Here is a 20140-nt window from a genome sequence, read left to right on the forward strand (position 1 = left end):
CGCTGTTGAAGATGGCTCTTCCACTAATGCTCTTTTTATTCCTCTCCTTGCTGGTGGTTTGGGAATAGCTTTCTCTTTACCTTTCTTGGTGGCCATCCTGAAAAAGGAAAAAGAAAGTAATATATAAAGCTAAGGGTTCGAGCAAGGGAGCGAATATTAAGAGTGATAATCAATGCACGGTAAAGAAGGATGTTGTTAACACATGGTCTAGACTACATGTGAAAAGTTTATCAAAGGAGATAAAGCAAGTGAATGTGATGGCAATTAAATGCAAGATGTTTATTGTCATGTCGGCAAAGGCATGAGTAGCATAGATCAAGCATTAATTACTTAAATGTATTATCACTCGTAACAAACTAGCCATCACATTTTCATAAAAGGGGTTTTGTGAAAAACAGGCATTAAAGTAGTAGAATAGAATAATTTAAAATAATGCATAATGCCATACGGGCTTTCACAAACACTTGGCATGCATGGTGAATATGTTATTGGAAGTAGTAAATTGAGTCATGCAAGCAACCCTTATGAAAAGTAATATATAATTGTCAAACAATTCATAATAACTCACAAGCAAAATATAAAAGAAGATCATGACCCAAATAAATTTCTAACACCAATTAAAGGAATAAAAAGAAAAGTAAAAGAAAAATAGAATATAGATAATAAAAGTAAAAGAAGAAGTAAACATAAATAAAAATAATGAAAAAATAAAAATAAAGAGAGAAAGAAAAGAACCTTGATAATGGATGTGAAAAATAAAGGAGGAGAAGGTAAAAAGTGAGAATGAATAGAGAAGGAAGAAGGGAGAAGAAAGAAATAAGAATGAAAAAGAGAAATTAGGATTTGGAGAAGAAAAGATATGATATTTTGGCTGATGTGGATAATTTGTGCGCCGCATGTGACGCGGACGCGTGGGTCACGCGGACACGTGGGTCACGCAGTCGCGTGGTGTGCGATTTTTATCAAGTGACGCGGATGCATGGGTCACGCGGTTGCTTGACTTGATTTGTGCAATTGGTGTGAGAGCAGCCTCGCGTTCGCGCGATTCTCTGTTTCAAACTCATATTGCCAAAATTTAGGGTGACGCGTTTGCGTGGGTGACGCGATCGCGTGGATGGCTATATTTTGAAAATGACGCGGCCGCGTGGGGCACGCGGTCGCGTGGTAGGGCTCGTGCTTCTAGCATCATTCCAGCCCAGCTCCGTCATAACTTGCTGCCATACACCTCTTTTACGTCGATTTTTAGGGGCACGCGTGGTACCCGGAATCGTGATCTCAACACTTTTCACACAACTCCGCGCAATTTACCAGTAAGTGCACTGGGTCGTCCAAGTAATACCTTACATGAGTAAGGGTCGATCCCACGGAGATTGTCGGCTTGAAGCAAGCTATGGTCATCCTTGTAAATCTCATTCAGGCGGATTCAAATGATTATGGGATTTTGATAATTAAAATATAATTAAAACAGAAAATAAGATAGAAGCACTTATGTAATTCATCCGTGAGATTTCAGATAAGTGTATGAAGATGCTTTGTTCCTTCTAAACCTCTGCTTTCCTATTGTCGTCATCCAATCATTCATACTCCTTTCCATGGCAAGCTGTATGTTGGGGGATCACCATTGTCAATGGCTACCGTCCGTCCTCTCAGTGAAAATGGTCCAAATGCGCTGTCACCGCATGGCTAATCATCTGTCGGTTCTCACTCATGTTGGAATAGGATCCATTGATCCTTTTGCGTCTGTCACTATGCCCAACACTCGCAAGTTTGAAGCTCGTCATAGTCATCCCATCCCAGATCCTACTCGGAATACCACAAACAAGGTTTAGACTTTTTGGATCTCAGGAATGGCCGCCAATAATTCTAGCCTATACCACGAAGGTTCTAATCTTAGATTAGAAACCCAAGAGATATGCATTCAAGCTCGTTTTCAGGTAGAACGGAAGTGGTTGTCAGGCACGCGTTCCTAGGTGAGAATGGTGATGAGTGTCACTAGTTCATCACATTCATCATGTTGAAGTGCGAATGGATATCTTAGAGAAGAAGTAGGCGTGAATTGAATAGACAAACAATAGTAATTGCATTAATTCATGAAGAACAGCAGAGCTCCATACCTTAATCTATGGGTGTAGAAACTCCACCATTAAAAATACAAAAGTGAAAATAGGGTAGACATGGCCAAGTGGCCAGCCTCCCATGGAGGTCTCAGAACATAAAATGAAAACTGAATGTGTTCCATAGATTCTAAGCTGAAAATACAATAGCAAAAGATCCTATTTATAATGAACTAGTAGCCTAGGGTTTACAGAAATAAGTAATTAATGCTGAAATCCACTTCCGGGCCACTTGGTATGTGCTTGGACTGAGCATTGAAGCTTTCATATGTAGAGACTTTTCTTGGAGTTAAATGCCAGTTTTGGTGCCAGTTTGGGCGTTTAACTCCAGCTTTTATGCCAGTTTTGGCGTTTAACGCCAGAATAGAGTAGAAAGTTGGCGTTTAAATGCCAGTTTGAGTTTTCAAATCTCGGGCAAAGTATGAACTATTATATATTGCTGGAAAGCCCAGGATGTCTACTTTCCAACACAATTGAGAGCGTGCCAACTGGGCTTCTGTAACTCCAGAAAATCCACTTCGAGTGCAGGGAGGTCAGAATCCAACAGCATCTGCAGTCCTTTTTCAGCCTCTGAATCAGATTTTTGCTCAGGTCCCTCAATTTCAGCCAGAAAATACCTGAAATCACAGAAAAACACACAAACTCATAGTAAAGTCTAGAAATATGATTTTTATTTAAAAACTAATAAAAATATAATAAAAAGTAACTAAAACATACTAAAAACAACCTAAAAATAATGCCAAAAAGCATATAAATTATCTGCTCATCACAACACCAAACTTAAATTGTTGCTTGTCCCCAAGCAACTAAAAACAAAGTAGGATAAAAAGAAAAGAATATACAATAAATTCCAAAAACATCTATGAAGATCAGTCTTAATTAGATGAGCGGGGCTATTAGCTTTTTGCTTCTGAACAGTTTTGGCATCTCACTTTATCCTTTGAAGTTTAGAATGATTGGCTTCTATAGGAACTCAAAATTCAGATAGTGTTATTGATTCTCCTAGTTCAGTATGTTGATTCTTCAACACAGCTACATTATGAGTCTTGGCCGTGACCCTAAGCATTTTGTTTTCCAGTATTACCACCGGATACACAAATGCCACAAACACATAATTGGGTGAACCTTTTCAGATTGTGACTCAACTTTGCTAGAGTCCCCAATTAGAGGTGTCCAGAGCTCTTAAGCACACTCTTTTTGATTTGGACCACGACTTTAATCGCTCAGTCTCAAGCTCTTCACTTGACACCTTCACGCCACAAGCACATGGTTAAGGATAGCTTGGTTTAGCCGCTTAGGCCAGGATTTTATTCCTTTAGGCCTGATAAACCCCATTTGTAGGGTTTATCTTGTGATGAATGTAGATCATTTTGAAAACCTTTCCTCACATTTATTCAATGAAATAGCATGGTTTTACAATTTTTCCTTTAATTGTGCTTAAGTGTGAAAACATGCTTTTAGGTCTTAAAATAGCTAAATTCAATTCACCTTGATTCCATTAGATGCCTTGATATGTTTGTTAAGTGATTTTAAATTTAGGAGGCAAGGATTGGATCAAGGGAATGAAGGAAAAGCATGTAAAAATGGAGAACTCATGAAGAAATGAAGGAATCGCAAAAGCTGTCAAGCCGACCTCTTAGCATAGAATTTTCTCCTTTTGGCTTTGGTAGAGTAATTAGTGACGCTTGAGTTATCTAATTCCTTTGTAGATTGATAATTAGAAGTTGCTAATTGATTTGGATACCACTAAAGCTAGTCTTTCCCGTGGGAGTTGGCTAGGACTTGTGGAATCAAGTTGATTCATCCACTTGACTTTCCTCCATGATTAGAGGTTAACTAAGTGGTAGCAATGGACAATTGTGGTCACAATTGAGGAGGATAACTAGGATAGGACTTCTAGTTCTCATATCTTGCCAAGAGCTTTCTTAGTTGTTAGTTTATTTCTTTTGCAATTTACATTCCTTGTTCCTTAACTCAAAAACCCCCAAATATACTTCATAGCCAATAACAAGAACATTTGTTTGCAATTCCTAGGGAGAACGACCCGAGGTTCAATACTTCGGTTTATAATTTTAGGGGTTTGTACTAGTGACAAACAATCTTTTGTTTGAAAGGATTACTATTGGTTTAGAAACTATACTTGCAACGAGACTTCATTTGGAAATTTCTAAACCGTCAAAAGTCCTCTCATCAAGGCCCTCCTATCCATTAATGCTCAAAGCCTTGGATCCTCTTTATTTTACTCTTGCCTTTTGGTTTAAAGGGCTATTGGCTTTTTCTGCTTGCTTTTTCTTTTTCTTCTCTTTTTTTCTTTTTTTTTCGCAAGCTTAGTATTCACTGCTTTTTCTTGCTTCAAGAATCAATTATATGATTTTTCAGATTATCAAATAACATTTCTCTTTTTCCATCATTCTTTCAAGAGCCAACAATTTTAACATTCATAAACAACAAATACAAAAATATGCACTGTTCAAGCATTCATTCAGAAAACAAAAAGTATTGCCACCACATCAAAATAATTAAACTATTTTAAAATTTAAAATTCATGTACTTGTTCTTTTGTAATTAAAAACATTTTTCATTTAAGAAAGGTGATGGAGTCATAGGGCATTCATAGCTTTAAGGCATAGACACTAAGACACTAATGATCATGTAATAAAGACACAAATATAGATAGAATATAAAGTATAATTTCGAAAAACAGAAAAATAAGAGCAAGGAGATTAAAGAACGGGTCCACCTTAGTGATGGCGGCTAGTTCTTCCTCTTGAAGATCCAATGGAACGCTTGAGCTCCTCTATGTCACTTCCTTGCCTTTGTTGCTCCTCCCTCATGGATCTTTGGTCTTCTCTAATTTCATGAAGGAGGATGGAATGCTCTTTGTGTTCCACCCTTAGTTGTCCCATGTTGGAACTTAATTCACATAGGGAGGTGTTAATTTGCTCCCAAAAATTTTGTGGAGGGAAGTGCATCCCTTGAGGCATCTCAGGGATCTCATGATGAGGAATTTCCCCATGCTCTTGTTGAGGTCCATGAGTGGGCTCTCTTGCTTGCTCCATCCTTTTCTTAATGATGGGTTTGTCCTCTTCAATAAGGGTGTCTTCCTCTATGACAACTCCAGCTGAATTGCATAGGTGACAAATGAGATGAGGGAAGGCTAACCTTGCCAGAGTAGAGGACTTGTCTGCCACCTTGTAGAGTTCTAGGGATATAACCTCATGAACTTCTACTTCCTCTCCATTCATGATGCTATGGATCATGATAGCCCGGTCTATAGTAACTTCAGACTGGTTGCTAGTGGGAATCATTGAGCGTTGGATGAACTCCAACCATCCCCTAGCCACTGGCTTGAGGTCAAACCTTCTTAGTTGAACCGGTTTGCCTCTTGAGTTTCTTTTCCACTAAGCTCCTTCCACACATATGTCCATGAGGATTTGGTCCAACCTTTGATCAAAGTTGACCCTTCTAGTGTAGGGGCATGCATCTCCTTGCATCATTGGCAAGTTGAATGCCAATCTTACATTTTTCAGACTGAAATCTAAGTATTTTCCCCGGACCATTGTAAGCCAATTTTTTGGATCCGGGTTCACACTTTGATCATGGTTTTTGGTGATCCATGCATTAGCATAGAACTCTTGAACCATTAAAATCCCGACTTATTGAATGGGGTTGATGAGAATTTCCCAACCTCTTCTTCGAATCTCATGTCGGATCTCCGGATATTCACTCTTTTTGAGCTTGAAAGGGACCTCAGAGATCACCTTCTTCTTGGCCACAACTTCATAGAAGTGGTCTTGATGGACCTTTGAGATGAATCTCTCCATCTCCTATGACTCGGAGGTGGAAGCAATTGCCTTCCCTTTCCTCTTTCTAGAGGTTTCTCCAGCCTTAGGTGCCATAAATGGTTATGGAAAACAAAAAGCTTTAGCTTTTCCCGCACCAAACTTAGAATGGTTGCTCGTCCTCGAGCAAAAGAAGAAGAAAAGAGTAGTAGAAGAAGTAATGGAGGAGATGGAGGGTTGGTGTAGGTTTGGCCAAGTTGGAGAGAAGTGTGTATGATGTGTGAAAATGAAGGTGGTGAGGAGGGGTATTTATAGGGTTAGGTTTGGGAGGAAAAGTTGTTTTTGAATTTGAATTGTGAGAAGGTGATTGGTGAAGAGGTGATGGGGAAGAGAGATGGAGGTGATTGGTGAAGGGTGTTTGGGGAAGGGTGTTATTGGAAAGTGTGAAGAAGAGAGATAGTGAGTTGAGGTAGGTGGGGATCCTGTGGGGTTCACAGATCCTGAGGTGTCAGGGATTTCTCATCCTTGCTCTATTTTGACGTGTAAACACCCCTTGGACTGCCAATCCTGGCGTTAAACGCCAGGTTGCTGCCTATTTCTGGTGTTTAACGCCAGCTTTTCTCCCCCTTCTGGCGTTTAAACGCCAGCTTTGTGCCCCTTTTGGCGTTAAACGCCAGTCTGGTGCCCTTTTCTGGCATTAAACACCCAGAATAGTGCCAGAATTCTTCTACCCTTACTGGCGTTTAAACGCCAGTAAGCTCCTCTTCCAGGGTGTGCTATTTTTTAATGCTGTTTTTTATTTTGCTTTGATTTTTTAAATTTTTTTTGTGACTCCACATGATCATCAACATAAAGAAAACATAAAATAACAATAGAAATTTAACATAGATAAGTAAAAATTGGGTTGCCTCCCAACAAGCACTTCTTTAATGTCAATAGCTTGACAGTGGCCTCTCATGGAGCCTCACAGATACTCAGAGCATGATGATGGCCTCCCACACCAAACTTAGAGTTTGAATGTGGGGGCTCTGTTTGACTCTGCATTGAGAGAAGCTTGTCATGCTTCTTCTCCATGTGTGCATAAGGAGATCCTTGAGCCTTAAACACAAGGTAGTCTTTATTCACTTGAAGGATCAACTCTCCTCTATCAACATCAATCACAGCTTTTGCTATGGCTAGGAAGGGTCTGCCAAGGATGATGGATTCATCCATATTCTTCCCAGTGTCCAGGATTATGAAGTCAGCAGGGATGTAAATGCTTTCAACCTTTACCAAGACATCCTCTACACGTCCATAAGCCTGTTTCCTTGAATTGTCTGCCATCTCTAGTGAGATTCTTGCAGCTTGCACCTCAAGGATCCCTAGTTTCTCCATTACAGAGAGGGGCATGAGGTTTATACTTAACCTTAGGTCACACAGAGACTTCTCAAAGGTCATGGTGCCTATGGTACAAGGTATTGAGAACTTTCCAGGATCTTGTCTCTTCTGAGGTAATTTCAGTCAAACCGGATCATTCAATTCATTGTTGAACAATGGAGGTTCATCCTCCCAAGTCTCATTACCAAATAACTTGGCATTTAGCTTCATGATTGCTCCAAGGTACTTAGCAACTTGCTCTTCGACAATATCTTCATCCTCTTCAGAGGAAGAATACTCATCAGAGCTCATGAATGGCAGAAGTAGGTTCAATGGAATCTTTATGGTCTCTGTATGAGCTTCAGATTCCCTTGGTTCCTCATTAGGGAACTCCTTGGAGGCCAGTGGACGTCCATTGAGGTCTTCCTCAGTGGAAATCACTGCCTTTCCCTCCTCTATACATTCGGCCATATGGGACATGTTTATGGCCTTGCACTCTCTCTTGGGATTCTCTTCTGTATTGCTTGCGAGAGCATTAGGAGGGAGTTTAGTAACTTTCTTACTTAGCTGATCCACTTGTGCCTCCAAATTTCTAATGGAGGACCTTTTTTCAGTCATGAAACTGAGAGTGGCCTTAGATAGATCAGAGACTATGTTTGCTAAGTTAGAACAACTTTGCTCAGAGTACTCTGTTTGTTGCTGAGAAGATTATGGAAAAGGTTTGCTATTGCTAAACCGATTTCTTACACCATTATTGTTGTTGAAGCCTTGTTGAGGCTTCTGTTGGTCCTTCCATGAGAGATTTGGATGATTTCTCCATGAAGGATTATAGGTGTTTCCATAGGGTTCTCCCATGTAATTCACCTCTTCCATTGCAGGGTTCTCAGGATCATAAGCTTCTTCTTCAGAAGATGCTTCTTTAGTACTGCCTGTTGCTGCTTGCATTTTAGACAGACTCTGAGAAATCATATTGACTTGCTGAGTCAATATTTTATTCTGAGCCAATATGGCATTCAGAGTATCAACCTCAAGAAATCCTTTCTTCTGAGTTGTCCCATTATTCATAGGATTCCTTTCAGAAGTGTACATAAACTGGTTATTTGCAACCATTTCAATGAGTTCCTGAGCTTCTTCAGGCGTCTTCTTCAGATGAAGAGATCCACCAGCAGAGTTGTCCAGTGACATCTTAGACAGTTCAGACAGACCATCATAGAATATGCATATGATGCTCGATTCTGAAAGCATGCCAGAAGGACACCTTCTGATCAATTGCTTCTATCTTTTCCAAGTTTCATAGAGGGATTTGCCTTTCTTCTGTCTGAAGGTTTGGACTTCCACTCTAAGCTTGCTCAATTTTTGAGGTGGAAAGAACTTTGCCAATAAGGCATTGACCAGCTTTTTCCAAGAGTTCAGGCTTTCTTTAGGTTGTGAGTCCAACCATGTCCTAGCTCTATCTCTTACACCAAAGGGAAAAAGCATAAGTCTGTAGACCTCAGGGTCAACCCCATGGGTCTTAACAGTGTCACAGATTTGCAAGAATTCAGCTAAAAACTGATGAGGATCTTCCAATGGAAGTCCATGATACTTGCAATTCTGCTGCATTAGAGAAACTAATTGAGGCTTAAGCTCAAAGTTGTTTACTCCAATTGCAGGAATTAAGATGCTCCTTCCACAAAAGTCAGAAGAGGGTGCAATAAAGTCACCAAGCATCTTCCTTGCATCTCCACCATTGTTATTGGGTTCGGCCATGTTTGTTTTGTCTGCTTCTTTTTCGAAAATCTCTGTCAGGTCCTCTTCAGAGTTTTGTGCTCTAGCTGCTCTTAGCTTCCTCTTCAGAGTCCTTTCAGGTTCAGGATCAACTTCAACAAGAATGCCTTTGTCCTTGTTCCTGCTCATAAGAAAGAGAAGAGAACAAGAAAGTATGGAATCCTCTATGTCACAGTATAAAGATTCCTTGAGGTGTCAGAGGAAAATAAGAATAGAAGGATGAGGTAAATAGAGAATTCGAACTTATAAAGAGGGAGTGAGTCCGAATTGCTAAAAAGAGGAGGAGTGTTAGTCCTTAAATAGAAAAAGGTGAGGAGGGAGAAGAATGTTCGAAAACAGATTTTGAAATAAAACTAAAATTGTAAAATAATTAAAAAGAATTTTGAAAAAGTGGTTAGAATTCGAAAATTAGAGAGAAAAGTGGTTAGGTGGGTTTAAAAAAGATATGATAGAAAATTTTTAAAATCAAACAAAAAGTCGAGTAGTTAATTTGGAAAGGTTTGAAAATCAAATTTGAAAATGTAAAAAAAATTAGAAAAGATTTTGAAATGAACATTTATAATTGAAAATTACTTTGAAAAAAGATGTAGTTGAGAAGATATGATAGAGAAGATATGATTGAAAAACAATTTAAGAATATTTGATTTTGAAAATTAAAGTTGATTCTTGACTAACAAGAAACTAAAAGATATGATTTTTAAAATTTAAAAATTGAACATTTCTTAATAGGCAAGTAACAACTTGAGAATCTGACTCAATCTCATTAAATATGAGCATTAATTTCAAAAATATGAAATAAAAATAAAAAAAAGATTTTGAAAATTATTTTGGAATTTTTGAAAATATTAAAAAGAAATTTGAAAAAGATATGATTTGAAAAAGATATGATTTGAAAAACATGAAAATTTGAAAAAGATTTGAATTGAAAACAAAATTTCCTCTCCCATGCCATCCTGGCGTTAAACGACCAGAATGGTATCCATTCTGGCGTTTAACGCCCAAAATACTACCCTTTTGGGCGTTTAACGCCCAGCCCCTGGCTGGCGTTTAAACGCCAGTTTTCCTTCCTCACTGGGCGTTTTGAACGCCCAGCTTTTTCTCTGTAATTCTTCTGTTGTATGTTCTGAATCTTCAATTCTCTGTATTATTGACTTTAAAAGAGAAAATTTTGAAATATTTTTTTTTTAAATTTTTAATGATGAGAGAGAACAACAACAAAATGAAACTAAACATGGAAAATCAAGATCAAAACAAATAATGCATGCAAGACACCAAACTTAGAGGTTTGTATACTAGGGACAATAACAATTTTGCAAATGCGTATGAAAAACAACAAAAGACACCAAACAGGAGAGTCCAAAGATCAGAACAAAAAAAATCATCAAGAACAACTTGAAGATCAACAAAGAACATAATGCATAAGATTTCGAAAAAAGCAAGAGAAAGAAAAACATGCAATTGACACCAAACTTAAAATATGACACTAGACTCAAACAAGAAATACAAATTATTTTTTATTTTCATGGTTTTATTAAAAAAAAATTTTTTGAAAATTTTTTGAAAATTATTTTCGGGAGAACGAAAAAGATGAAAATTTTTTTTGTATTTTTTGAAAATAAGAAATAAAAAGCTTAAAATTAAAATAAAATTACCTAATCTGAGCAATAAGATGAACCGTCAGTTGTCCAAACTCGAACAGTCCCCGGCAATAGCGCCAAAAACTTGGTACGCGAAATCGTGATCTCAACACTTTTCACACAACTCCGCGCAATTTACTAGCAAGTGCACTGGGTCGTCCAAGTAATACCTTACGTGAGTAAGGGTCTATCCCACGGAGATTGTCGGCTTGAAGCAAGCTATGGTCATCCTTGTAAATCTCAGTTAGGTTGATTCAAATGATTATGGGATTTCGATAATTAAAAAATAATTAAAACAGAAAATAAGATAGAAGCACTTGTGTAATTCATTGGTGAGATTTCAGATAAGCGTATGAAGATGCTTTGTTCCTTTTGAACCTCTGCTTTCCTATTGCCTTCATCCAATCATTCATACTCCTTTCCATGGCAAGCTATATGTTGGGGGATCACCGTTGTCAATGGCTACCGTCCGTCCTCTCAGTGAAAATGGTCCAAATGTGCTGTCACCGCACGGCTAATCATCTGTCGGTTCTCACTCATGTTGGAATAGGATCCATTGATCCTTTTGTGTCTGTCACTACGCCCAACACTCGCGAGTTTGAAGCTCGTCACAGTCAACCCTTCCCAGATCCTACTCGGAATACCACAAATAAGGTTTAGACTTTTTGGATCTCAGGAATGGCCGCCAATAATTCTAGCCTATACCACAAAGGTTTTAATCTTAGATTAGAAGCCCAAGAGATATGCATTCAAGCTCGTTTTCAGGTAGAACGAAAGTGGTTGTCAGGCACGTATTCCTAGGTGAGAATAGTGATGAGTGTCACTAGTTCATCACATTCATCATGTTGAAGTGCGAATGGATATCTTAGAGAAGAAGTGGGCATGAATTGAATAGAAAAACAACAGTAATTGCATTAATTCATGAAGAACAGCAGAGCTCCACACCTTAATCTATAGGGTGTAGAAACTCCACCGTTGAAAATACATAAGTGAAAATAGGGTAGACATGGCCGAGTGGCCAACCTCCCATGGAGGTCTCAGAACGTAAAATGAAAACTAAATGTGTTCCAGAGATTCTAAGATGAAAATACAATAGCAAAAGGTCCTATTTATACTAGTAGCCTAGGGTTTACAGAAATAAGTAATTAATGCAGAAATCCACTTCTGGGCCCACTTGGTGTGTGCTTGGGCTGAGGATTGAAGCTTTCACATGTAGAGACTTTTCTTGGAGTTAAACGCCAGTTTTGGTACCAGTTTGGGCGTTTAACTCCAGCTTTTATGCCAGTTCTGGCGTTTAACACCAGAATAGGGTAGAAAGTTGGCGTTTAAACGCCAATTTGAGTTTTCAAAACTCGGACAAAGTATGGACTATTATATATTGCTGGAAAGCCCAAGATGTCTACTTTCCAACGCAATTAAGAGCGTGCCAATTGGGCTTCTGTAACTCCAGGAAATCCACTTCGAGTTTAGGGAGGTCAGAATCCAACAGCATCTGCAGTCCTTTTTCAGCCTCTGAATCAGATTTTTGCTCAGGTCCATCAATTTCAGCTAGAAAATACCTGAAATCATAGAAAAACACACAAACTCATAGTAAAGTCTAGAGATGTGATTTTTTTTAAATCTAATAAAAATATAATAAAAAGTAACAAAAACATACTAAAATGACACAGACACGTGGGAGGCCCGTTTCCTAAAATGAAGTGGCCACGTGGGTGACGCGGTTGCCTGGGCATGTTTGTGCCTAAGGCACGCCTCCAGTCACGCTTTCGCGTGACTTTCTATTTAATTATCTTTTCTTCAGAACGCACATATGACGTGGACACGTCCACGATGCTTACGCGTCGCATGCGTGCTTTTTTTTTTATGCATGCTATATGCAACTTTATGCAGAGATTATGAGAAGAGTCATTAACAAAAATAAAAATAGAATAAAGTAAAATAAAACTAAGACTGAAACGGAACGATCATACCATGGTGGGTTGTCTCCCACCTAGCACTTTGCTTTTACGTCCTTAAGTTGGACTCTTCAAACTCATTCTGCTTCTGTTGGTGGGTCTTCCAAAAGGAAGATCTCTAGTTCCTTTTGATCTTTCGTCTTCTCACCATGATAAAGCTTCAAGAGATGTCCATTCACCTTTAGAAATTTGGAGCTAGAAGGATAACGTAAGTGGAAAACTCCGTATGGCTCTGCCTTTTCTACTATGTATGGACCTTCCCATCTTGATCTCAGTTTACCTGGTATTAGCCTCAGTCTGGATTTATAAAGAAGAACTAACTCCCCTGGTCTGAATTCTCTCCTTTTTATGTGCTTGTCATGGACGGCCTTCATCTTTTCTTTGTATCTCCTGGAGTTGTCATATGCTTCTAGGCGAAGGTTCTCCAGTTCTGCTAGTTGCAGTTTACTTTCAGCACCAGCTTCTTCATAGTTCATGTTTCACTCCCTCACAGCCCAGAAAGCCTTGTGTTCCACCTCTACTGGGAGGTGGCAAGCCTTTTCGTATACCAAGCAGAAGGAGCTCATCCCAATGGGTGTCTTGTACGCTGTTCTATATGCCCAGAGTACATCTTGTAGCCTGGCACTCCAGTACTTCCTATGAGGTTTTACTATCTTTTCCAAAATATGCTTTATCTCTCTATTAGAGACTTCTGCTTGCCCATTGGTCTGGGGATGGTAAGCTGTTGATACTTTGTGAATTATCCCATGCCTCCTCAGTAATCCTGTTAGTCTCCGGTTACAAAAGTGAGTGCCTTGATCGCTCACGATTGCTCGTGGTGATCCAAAACGGAAAATAATATGGTTTCTAACAAAGGAAACAACAGTGTTAGCATCATCAGTACGGGTAGAAATTGCTTCCACCCATTTACAAACATAATCTACAGCTAACAGTATATAAAAGTAACCATTAGAATTTGGAAATGGACCCATGAAGTCAATGCCCCAAACATCAAAAATTTCACAGAAAAGCATAATCTGTTGAGGCATCTCATCCCTCTTTGATATATTACCAAACCTTTGGCAAGGGGAACAAGATTTACAAAATTCAGCAGCGTCTTTAAAAAGAGTAGGCCACCAGAATCCACAGTCTAGAATTTTTCTAGCTGTTCTTTGAGGGCCAAAATGTCCTCCACTCTCAGATGAGTGGCAGGCCTCTAAAATGGACTGGAATTCTGATTGAGGCACACACCGTCTAATTACCTGGTCAGCACCACACCTCCACAAATATGGATCATCCCATATAAAATATTTAGACTCGCTTTTCAGCTTGTCTCTTTGATGCTTAGTGAAATTTGGAGGAAAAGTGTGGCTAACTAGATAATTAGCTACAGGTGCATACCAAGGAATTACTGCAGATACTGCATGTAAGCTGTCAAATGGGAAAGTATCATTTATAGGAGTAGAATCATCCTTAATGTGCTCATGGTGACTCAAGTGGTCTGCCACTAAATTCTGGTTACCACTCCTATCCTTAATTTCTAAATCAAATTCTTGCAGCAGTAGTATCCAACGTATTAGCCTTGGTTTGGACTCCTTTTTAGCTAATAAATATTTTAAAGCTGCATGATCTGAGTACACTACCATCTTAGTACCAAGTAAATAGGCTCAGAATTTATCCAGAGCAAAAACAATAGCTAGAAGCTCTTTTTCAATAGTAGTATAATTAGATTGAGCAGCATCTAAAGTCTTGGATGCATAAGCAATTACAAAAGGATCCTTACCTACGCGCTGAGCCAGCGCCGCTCCTACTGCAAGGTTAGAAGCATCACACGTAATTTCAAATAGCTGGCTCCAGTCTGGTCCTCTCACAATTGGGGCTTGAGTCAGGGTGATCTTCAGCTTATCAAACGCTCGCATACAATCCTCACTGAACTCGAACTCAATATCTTTTTGCATCAATCTGGATAAAGGCAGTGCTACCTTACTGAAGTCCTTAATGAATCTCTTGTAAAAACCTGCGAGGCCAAGGAACGAACGGACTTCCCTCACGGAGGAGGGGTAAGGTAAACTATAAACAACATCCACCTTTGCTGGATCTACAGAAATGCCAGTATTAGATACAACATATCCTAGTACAATTCCTTGTTTTACCATAAAGTGATATTTTTCAAAATTTAATACAAGGTTGGTACTAACACGCCTGTCTAACACTCTAGATAAACTATCCAAGCAAAGGCTAAATGAATCACCATATATACTAAAATCATCCATAAAAACCTCCATATAGTTCTCAATGAGATCAGAGAAAAGACTCATCATGCACCTTTGGAAGGTAGCTGGTGCATTGCATAAATCAAAAGGCATTCTTTTATAAGCATATGTTCCAAAGGGACATGTAAAAGTGGTCTTTTCTTGATCTTCAGGAGCTATATGAATTTGAAAATATCATGTATAACCATCTAAAATACAATAATGAGATTTACCTGACAGGCGATCAAGCATTTGATCAATGAATGGCAAGGGGTAATGATCCTTGCGAGTGGCTTGGTTGAGACGCCTATAGTCAATGCAAACTCTCCATGAATTCTGCATTCTAGTTGTCAGGAGCTCTCCATACTCATTTCTTATTATTGTGACTCCAGACTTATTGGGCACCACTTGTACTGGACTTACCCATTCACTGTCTGAGATGGGGTAAATGATATCTGCTTTAAGTAGTCTGGTTACTTCTTTCTTGACAACTTCTAAGATGGTAGGATTCAATCTTCTTTGAGGTTGATGGACAAGCTTTGCTCCCTCTTCTAAGAATATTCTGTGTTCACAAACTTGGAGACTGATGTCTACTATATCCGCCAAGCTCCATCCAATTGCTTTCTTATGTTTTCTCAGCACACTGAGCAGTTGCTCTTCTTGTTGAGAGGTGAGTTCCTTTGCAATGATAACTGGAAACTTCTGCTTATTCTTAAGGTAAGCATACTTGAGGTGTGGAGGAAGAGGCTTTAATTCCAATTTCTGCTCAAAGCTAGGCTCTGGATCATCCGGGGCTGGTGATAATGGTAAAGGGTCTTCATTGTTTTCAGAAAGTGTCCCCACACTTGGACCTTGCTCCATGTGCTTCTCTTCCATTTCTTCTTGCTGAACTTCAGCTACAGTTTCATCAATAATGTCACACTGGAAGATAGAATGATCTTCTGGAGGGTGCTTCAGAGCTTCATTTAAACTGAATTTCACTGTTCTGCCATCTATCTCAAAGGAGTAAGTTCCTGAGAATGCATCTAGCTTGAATTTTGAAGTCTTCAGGAATGGTCTTCCAAGCAGGATTGATGATGGTCTTCCTGAGTCATTAGGGGGCATTTCCAGGATATAGAAGTCAATAGGAAATGTGAGCCCCTTAATGCTCACTAATACATCTTCAGCAATTCCAACTACTGTAATAATGCTTTTATCTGCTAACACAAAACGAGCTGCTGACCTTTTTAAGGGAGGGAGTCTCAAGGTATCATATATAGACAATGGCATTATACTAACACATGCTCCTAAATCACACATGCATTCGGAAAAATTACACCTCCAATGGTACAATTAACCATACATGGACCTGGGTCACTACATTTTTCAGGGATACCTCCCATTAAAGCAGATATAGAACTACCTAAAGGAATAGTTTCTAATTCATTAATCTTATCCTTATGTATGCATAAATCTTTTAGAAACTTTGCGTATTTAGGTACCTGCTGAATAACATCAAAAAGGGGAACAGTTACCTCAACCTTTTTGAATATTTCTACCATTTTGGGATCAAGTTCCATCTGCTTCCTGGATTTCTTTGCAAGGTGTGGAAATGGGATAGGAATGGCATCCTGTACAGCCTCTGCATCCTTTGGTGTTTCATTCTGTGGTTGAGCTACTTCTTCTTCAACTATGTCTTGTACGTCATCTTCCTCTTCAACATCTTCCACTTCCACTACATCCTCAGTTGGGACGTGTTCTGGTAGGCTTGGCTCCTCCTGGTTCCTCTCCTGCAATGTAGTTCTGGACCTTAAAGTGATAGCATTGATGCCACCTTTGGGATTAGGTAGGGGTTGAGAAGGAATTCCACTGGAGCTTGAAGGTTAATTGGTGGAATTTAGTGATGAATCCAACCGGGAGACGAGAGCTTGTAAAATGGCAGTCATACCATTTAAAGTAGAGTTCAGCTGTGTCTGCATGTCTTGTTGCCCTTGTGCAAGAGAACGGAGCATCTTGTCATTTGATGAGGAATTGGAGTAAGTGATCTGAGGAACCTGCTGTTGGTTTTGCTGGAATCCTTGAGATTGTCTTAGGTGAGGTGCTCTATAAGGCTGGTTTTGATTCTGCTATCTATTGTTAATGTTGTTATTCCACCTCTGGTTTCCATTATTATCTCTGCCTCCTCTGTTATAGTTGTCCCTCCAATTATGGTTAGAATTATCTCTCCAACCTTGGTTGGAATTATCCTGCCATCCTTGGTTATGGTTTCCACCTTGGTTGTAATTGCCACCTTGTTGGTTGTATCCTTGATTCGGGCGATCATAAAAGTTATAAGTAGCTGCCACAGTGTTGTCTTCTTGTTGGAGCTGCGGACATTCATCAGTGTAATGACTATATTCAGCACAGATTCCACATACTCTTTGGGGAACTAACTGTTGGCTCTTTTACGGTGGGTGAGGCTGAGCTTGTTGTTGTTGGCTTAACTGTATCTGCTTCAGTAGGTTGGTCATTTCACATATACTCTGTGTAAGAGCAGTAGTCTCAATGCTAGAGGAAACCTCTGCAACAGCTTTTGAGTGGCTACGCCTCGGCCTATGATTCCTAGTGGACTCAGCTAAATCGCCGATCAGTTGCCATGCTTCATCTGCGGTTCTGTTCTTTTTCATAGAACCATTACTAGCACCATCCAGTGTAGCCTTATCCTGGGGATTCATGCCTTGAGTGAAATAGTTGATCAACACTAGTCTGTCAATCATGTGATGGGGACATGCGTCTAGAAGGTTCTTAAAACTCTCCCAGTATTCATAGAGAGTCTCTGAGTCACCTTGAACAATGTAGGAGATCTCTTTTCTCAGTCTATCTGTGACTTCAGCTGGAAAGTATTTTTCCAAAAATTTTCTCCTGAGTGTATCCCAGTTGGTAACAGTCGCTTCAGGTTGGGAGTAGTACCACTCCCTTGCCTTTCCCTCAAAAGAAAATGGCAAGGCAGTTAACAGAATAGAAGGTTCATCTGTACCATTACGCCTAACAGTAGAACAGGCTATCTGGAAATCCCTAAGGTGCTTAATAGGCTCTTGAGCAGGTAAGCCATGAAACTTGGGCATCAAGTTGATTAGTGCAGTCTTCAATTCAAAATCTGCAGGCAGATTTGGATGATGTACTTGATAAGGTTGCAGTGTAAAATCTGGGGCTCCAGCTTCTCGGAGAGTAATTCTCCTAGGTTCTGCCATGTCACCTGCACGTGAATCAACTGGATCAGTAGTAAAGGAGCTTGTCTTGCTCTCAGATGGCGGTTCAGATTCGCCCTCAGATAAGACTGGTGAATTGATAACACTCACTTCACCACCCTCAGAGGCTTACCGACGTCGAACTCGCCTAATACGTGAAAGAGTTCTTTCAATTTTAGGATCAAAAGCGGCTAAGCTCGGATCAGGCAATGACCGCGTCATTCAATGAGAAAGACATATAGCTCATGGTAACAGAAATAAAAATAAAATATGCAAATAAAATCAAATATGTACACTAATTAATAATCTAGCACACTATTGCAACTCCCCGGCAACGGCGCCAAAAATTGATGTGTGGCAGAAGTTAGACCAATTAAGAGAGTCTTAATAAGAGAGATGCGTTGCAAGTATAGCTCTCAACCAGCTAAAGTCTGCCTCACCAATTTAAAAAAGGGGTTGTCACAAATTTTAGAAATAAAAATACTGGGAGTATGAGTCCCAAGTCGTCTCCCAACGAGTTGCAGGAAAGGGTGCTATTTTATTAACTAGAAGTTTTCCAGAAAAGTTGAGTTTTGATAATGAATAAAAAATAATTGTAAATTAAAGCGATAAAACTAAGAATTATTATTAATATTAAAAGGCCTTGACTGGGGGAATGATTAATTGGAAGTTTTATCCTTGTTGGAATTTTCTCAAGTGTAGTGTAAAGAGGTTTTTGTTTTCTCTTAGTTAACCCTTACTAAATAAAGGAAAGTCAAGTGATTGAGCTAACTCTTACCCACAAATCCTAGTCCTCTCCCTTGGGAAGGTCTAGTGTTAGTAGGTACAGAATTAGCCAACAACGTCCAATTTAACTAAGCACTTGAACATTCCAACTCAAGTGTCTCCTCTTAATCAACCCCCATGTCAAGTAGGAAATCTACTCCATTGACATGGAATTAATACTCATAAAAATATAAGAAGACATAATAAATTAAAATAAAATAAAATAGAGAATTAATAATTAATTAAAAATAAAAGTAACTCTGTATATTAATAAATTCAAAATGTAATATACTTAATTGAATAGGGTCAATGAGCAACTAATAAGAGTAAAGGAATAAGGAAACAAACTAAAGTAATGTCTTCACAGAGGTAATGACTCTTCAGCATCCAAAAATACAAAGCAAAAGCATAAACTACTAATGTAAAACTAATCTAGATTCAGATCTGAAACTGAAAGCAATCCTAATATCGATGTATCTGAATGTGTGTGGATGCATATTGAGTCTCTGCATGTTCCCTAGCTTTAGTCTGTGTTTCTAGGTCAAAAACTGGGTCAAAACACGGCCCAAAATCACCCCCAGTGTATTCTGTTATTTTTGCAGATCGCGCAGGTCACGCGTACGCGTCATCTACGTGTTCGCGTCATTCGGCAATTTTCCTTGTCACGCGTTTGCGTCATCCACGAGTTCGCATCATTCGTGCAAACTCCACTCCATGCGTTTGCGTCAGGTACACGTTTGCATCGTTGCGATTTCTTCATTTCGCGCGCTCGCGTGAGCCATGCGATCGCGTCAATGTTCGCTGGTCATCTCCTTAGTTTCTTGTGTTCCTTCCATTTTTGCAAGCTTCCTCTCTATTCTCCAAGCCATTCCTGTCCTATGAAGTCTGAAACACTTAACACATGGATCACGGCATTGAGTGGTATAATGGAGAGTTAAAATGTAATACTTAAAGGTTTCTAGGAAGCAAGTTTTCAACCATAAACAATACTAGGAAGGAATTATAAAATTCATGCAATCTATATGAATAAGTAGGTAAAGACTTGATAAAACCACTCAGTTAAACACAATATAAATCATAAAATAATGGTTTATCAGTCCACATGACTTTTTAATAGAGGCATGTGCTGGTACCTGTGCGTACGCAAAGACGTGTGCGCACGCACACTCTGCCAAAATCTCTTCCTGTGCATACGCACAAGTTTTGCGAACGCACACTAGGCGATGCTCGAATGGACACGCGGCGCGCACGATACGGCTCACGCGCACGCATGGCTTTGCTCTGATGGTTGTGCGTACGCACGCAAGTCTGTGCGTACGCAGACATC

At 39.4% G+C, this 20140-nt stretch overlaps 1 non-coding gene and 1 pseudogene across 1 annotated transcript; one reads left to right on the forward strand and one right to left on the reverse strand.

The window, feature by feature from the left end:
• Positions 1-6850: 6850 nt before the first annotated feature.
• On the reverse strand, positions 6851-8497 carry LOC148573878 (uncharacterized; annotated as a pseudogene).
• A 9074-nt stretch (positions 8498-17571) lies between these two features.
• Positions 17572-17679, forward strand: LOC148573879 (small nucleolar RNA R71). Its single transcript, XR_015906471.1, has one exon. It is a non-coding gene; the product is annotated as a small nucleolar RNA R71 (small nucleolar RNA).
• Positions 17680-20140: the final 2461 nt, after the last annotated feature.

This window comes from Arachis ipaensis, chromosome B2 (assembly GCF_059453495.1).
Source record: "Arachis ipaensis isolate K30076 ecotype BB chromosome B2, ASM5945349v1, whole genome shotgun sequence".
Taxonomy (NCBI): domain Eukaryota; kingdom Viridiplantae; phylum Streptophyta; class Magnoliopsida; order Fabales; family Fabaceae; genus Arachis; species Arachis ipaensis.